The sequence below is a fragment of the Solanum stenotomum genome, chromosome 1 (genome assembly GCF_019186545.1).
Source record: "Solanum stenotomum isolate F172 chromosome 1, ASM1918654v1, whole genome shotgun sequence".
NCBI classification, from domain to species: domain Eukaryota; kingdom Viridiplantae; phylum Streptophyta; class Magnoliopsida; order Solanales; family Solanaceae; genus Solanum; species Solanum stenotomum.
In genome coordinates, this window is record NC_064282.1 from 34,863,964 (window position 1) to 34,869,125 (window position 5,162).

Genomic DNA, 5,162 nt, shown 5'->3' on the forward strand with positions numbered 1-5,162 from the left:
ATAACCAATAAAGACAGTATCAGAAGTCTTAGAACCAACATTTACTTGTTTAAAATCAGGTAGACCATTAGCCAAACACCCCCACACTTTCAGAAATTTCAAGTTAGGAGCAAACCCTATCCACAACTCATATGAGGTCTTGTCTAACTTCTTATTAGGGACTCTATTAAGAATATAGCATGCAGACAAGACTGCTTGTCCCCACATATTGTCAGATAGACCAGAGCTTAAAAGCATAGAATTCATCATTTCTTTGAGGGTTATATTTTTTCGTTCAGCTACACCATTTTGTTGGGGAGTATAGGGAGCACTAACCTCATGTATAATACCATTTTTCTCACAAAAATCTTCTAGAGATTTAGTACTATATTCACAGCCCCTATCAGATCTAAATCTCTTGATTTCCTGTCTAATTGATTTTCCACTTCTGCTTTGAATTTCAAAAACATGCTTTCATCCTCATCTTTAGACTTAAGAAGATATACATTAGTGTTTCTAGAAAAGTCATCAACAAAAGTAATGTAATACTTTTTTCCACCTTTGCTAACAGTGTTCTTGAAATCTGCTAAATTTGAATGTATTAGTTCAAGTAATTCGGTCTTTCTACTAATAACATATTTGAAGGGTTTCTTGGCATGCTTTGCTTCTACACACATAGGACATTTAGAAAACTCATCAGTTTCTATCGTAGGACTTAATTCCATTTTTTGAAGTCTTTTAATAAAAGCAATATTAACATGACCTAGTCTACTATGCCACAAGTTAATAGACTCAACAATATAAGCAGAATCTGAAATACTTGCATTATTGACAATCTCTCGAACAATGCGCAATACAAATAATCCTCCACTAAGATATCCCTTCCCAACAAAGTCTCCTCCATGAGAAATAATTGTTTTATCAGCTTCAAAAACAAGTTTAAGGCCTACTTTGTTGAGAAGTGCTCTGGAAACTAAGTTTCTACGGAGGAAGCGAACGTACAAAACATTGTTACGTTCAAGGATAGAGTTTTTCTAGAAGTTAATTTAAGTAAAACTTTTCCTTTACCCATAACTCCAGAAGTAGTGGTGTTACCCATGTAAACACACTGTCCATTAGTTGACTCCTCAAAGTCATGAAATAACTCTTTATTGGCATAAAATGCCTTAAAGCACCTGTGTCTAGCACCCAGTCAGTTTTGTTAGCCACCAGATTTGCCTCAACAACTACAACAACAATCACTTCATTTCCCTCAACAAGATGAGCTTGGTCATCACTTTGTCCTTCCTGCTTTGAGTTCTGCCCCTTTTTTTTATAGCACTTGGCAGCCCTGTGACCAACTCTTCCACAAACAAAAGAAGGACCCTTAAATTTTTGAATTTAACTCTCCGGCTTGTTGAATTGATTTTTGTTCTTCATATGTTCCTTTTTTGAGACTTTCTTCAGTTTGCCTTTGAATCTGTCTTTCACAACAGTACCAGAATATTCAACAAGATTAGCTTTAAAAGAACTAAGAGAAAGTTCTTCCATCTTATCTTTGAGACGGTTCACCTTTTCAGTCCTCATATGACTAATAAGTTCTTGGAGAGTTAAATTATTTTTCTTATCTTTTAATTGATTTTTATAATCACTCCAAGATGGTGGGAATTTTTCAAGCAGAATATTAGCCTGAAATATCTCACACATATTCATGTCCTCGTTGAGAACATCAGCAGTCAAGTTCTCATATTTGTGAACTTGTTCCATTATTGTCTTATTATCAACCATTTGGAATTTAATCCATAGACCGACAACATATTTTTTATTTCCTGCATCATCAGCACCATATTTCTATTTCAAACTATCCCATATTTCTTTGGCAGATTTACAGGTTAAAAATAAATCAAATAAAGGATTAGTCATATGATTTAGCAAATGTCCTCTCACAATTTTGTTATCCTTTTCAAACTTCATTTTAACAACATCATCAACAGCCATAACATTGCTAGAATCAGTAGTGACGTTAAAACCATTCATAGAAGGTTCTTTAAATAAAACATAATCAACTTCTAATTGTTCAATGAAAATTACAAGTTTTTGTGAACATCATTTAAAATTATTTCCATCCAAAGGCTCAAGTATTGAGAAATCAGAAAAAGTTTTGTTCAAAGAAATAGCCATTTATCAATATTGTATGTTAGTAAATCGCTTTCAAATTTTTGAGAAAAATACTACAATATTTATATTAGATTGGAATTATAAAGTAGTAAATAACTTATCACGAACGCGATTTCGGCCCGACTCCGGGGCAAGTCATAGTAGTTGGTTGAGAAGTCCACGATTTGGACTCATTTACGTCTTTATTTAAACAAAATTAGCATCCTCAAATGCATGTTATGTGTCAATGAATGATGTAAAACCTTGAATTGTAGGTATTTGGAATTAGGAATGATGCATACACACTATTGATCAAAAAGGGAACAACGTAAGATAAAGGAATGAAGATATGAAGACCTGATGATCGATGATGTCATTCGGCGAATTGCCAATGTCATTCGGCGAATCGCCAATGTCATTCGGCGAATCGCCAATGTCATTCGGCGAATCGCCAAGATACCACCTAAAGTTACAGAATGCCAGAGCTAAAATGGGGGAGAATTTGGTGAGTTGCAACTATATTCGGCATATCACCGATCTGGTCGGCAAAGGACAACTAGGTCTCCAAAAGTACTAAAGAAGACTCAAGCAAGTGTTGATGGCCAAGATGGAAGGATAAAGGGCGAATCACAGAGTCTTTCGGTGATCCCGACCTGGATCGCCTAAAGGTACAGTAGCCAGACCAAGAAAAAGAGAAAAATAAAGGCGAGATGAAGAGCAATCGGTGATTCGCCGATCTGTCAGCGACACCCGACTTACTTCACCGAGTAGTCATAAGCACTGACACTTCAGAATTTTTTAAATTAGTTTTGGCTAGAGATAAAAATTCATTCAGAACCTGAGGAAGGAATTACTTTGAGAGAAAATACTAGCTAAGGGTTTAGCTAGTGATTTTTAGCAAGATTTTGAGAGAGATTTTGTAAGAGAGGAGATTATCAACTGATCTTCATCTATAATTCTCATTTTGTACTCAACTATGGGAGTGATAATTGATTTTGATTTTCTTATTTTTGAGATGAGTGGCTAAAACCCTTTACTTGAGGTTTTGATCGTGAACCGAATTGTTGAATTTACTTAGTGGGTATTTATTAGTTGCGAAGAATGATGTTAATTTGAAGTGGGCCTAAGTTGTTGCTGTGTTTTGAGCTTGAATTGTACGACTTCGTGTATCAATTTCAGTGTTGTACACTTGCTCGAGAGAGAGGTGTGGAACCAAGGTGGCAATCTTAGCATCCTTAGTGGTGGGTTTCCTTGGTTTTAGCTCGAGAGAGTGAAACAAGTGATACATCCTTTTTATCCAGCTCGAGAGAGTGGATTTGATGAGGGTAAAGAGCTAGTTCTCTTTCGATTTGTGTTGAAGTTCGAGAGAATTCAACATAGAAAACGTAATTGTTCGAGAGAAAGTTAATTTATATATGGTTCGACCTACCCACAACTAATTATCCCATTATGAGCAGTAGCGTTTATCCACTTTGTTGAGATTCAATAATTGGTTGATCCATTCCCCAAGCTTTACTCTAATGTATGATTGTTTGTGTTGAAGTGTAAATTTGGATTGGTAGTGAAAACCCGAAATTTGAGATTTGAACATTAATTGTGCAAAAAAATTATTTGATTTAAGAGGTTATCATTGTACTTTTATTATTGAATTTGAAAGAAGTAGTACTACCTATGGGATCGACCCCAACTCACGTAGTTGGGTTATTATACTGATGAACGATAGTTGGCATTTAGTATTGGATGAAATGCCTTGATACGTTAATCAAAATGGCGCTACAGTCGGGGAGTAGCGTTACTTAGAATTCTTTGATTGAATATTCGACACTCTCGAATTCGTTGGCTGTAGTTGAATTAGTTTTGGCTTCTTTGTGTAAGTGTTGGTTGGACTACATGAGTGAGGAAGAGATGAATGACAGCCAAGCAAGGCATCGAGATGGTATAGACGACATCAATAGTGTCTACAAAAAAACCATCTAAATCGGGTGGAATGGGTGCAATTTGCATCCCACAAACTGATGAGAATGCGATGTTTGAAGTCACTAGCACAACTCTTCATCTTCTCCAAATCAGGGGACTATATGGAGGGCTATATCATGAAGACCCGCATGAGCATGTGAGAAACTTTACAGAGGTTTACAGCCCTTTTTCATTCAAAAATGTGTCACAAGAGTCAATTATGTTGTGGTTGTTCCACTGTCCTTAACGGGAGAAACTAATAAGTGGTTAGACGAGTTATCAAACAATTCCATCACATCATGGGATGAGCTAGTTATAGCATTTAACACAAGATTCTTTCCTCCATCAAGGATGATGAAACTTAGAGACGAAATTTAAAGTTTCAAGCGACGCGAAGGGGAACCCATCCATGAAACGTGGGTGAGATTCAAGAAGCTCCTACTTAAATGCCCAACTCATGGGCTACCAAATGATTTTTTACTTCAATATTTCTATCGAAATCTCGATTCGGTTAATAAAGGAGTGGCTGATCAATTGGTACGAGGAGGAATAATGTTACAATCATTTGAGGTAGCTTCGTTTCTTCTGGATGACATGACTAGAATAACCCAAGCGTGGTATACCAAAGAGTACCAAGTTTCTCCATTACATTTTAGATTAACGCAAGAGCAACTTGATGAAGAGAAAGAGAGGGATGAAAACATCAAGAAGATGATTATGAGGAAAACCATACTCACTCAAGTGAAATCCCAAAATCAAAAGGTAATGCAAGCAGCCCCCGAGTGAATGACTTGTTGTCACGCGTACTTGACAAAGTTGAAGGTTCTGATGATTTGTTGGAAGGGATGAAAGATGACTTTTCATCATTGAACAGTAAAGTGAACTCTCATGTAGACGTCATCAAGACATTTGAAGGACAACTGAGTTTATTATCAGCTTAGTTGAAACCAAAGCTAACGATAAAAAATGACGATAGAGGGCTGGTAGTGGTTACTCGAAGTGGAAAGGTAACAATAGGTAATGTGATGAGAAATTAAGATGCTCAAAACCATGAAGAAGGTGAAGGCATGGAGGAACAAAAGTTTCTTATT

The 5,162-nt window shown here is 36.3% G+C and overlaps 1 non-coding gene across 1 annotated transcript; it reads right to left on the reverse strand.

Moving 5' to 3' along the window:
- Window positions 1-4,428: 4,428 nt before the first annotated feature.
- LOC125854011 (small nucleolar RNA R71) lies at window positions 4,429-4,535 on the reverse strand. The gene has a single exon (XR_007445310.1). It is a non-coding gene; the product is annotated as a small nucleolar RNA R71 (small nucleolar RNA).
- Between the last annotated feature and the right edge of the window lie 627 nt (window positions 4,536-5,162).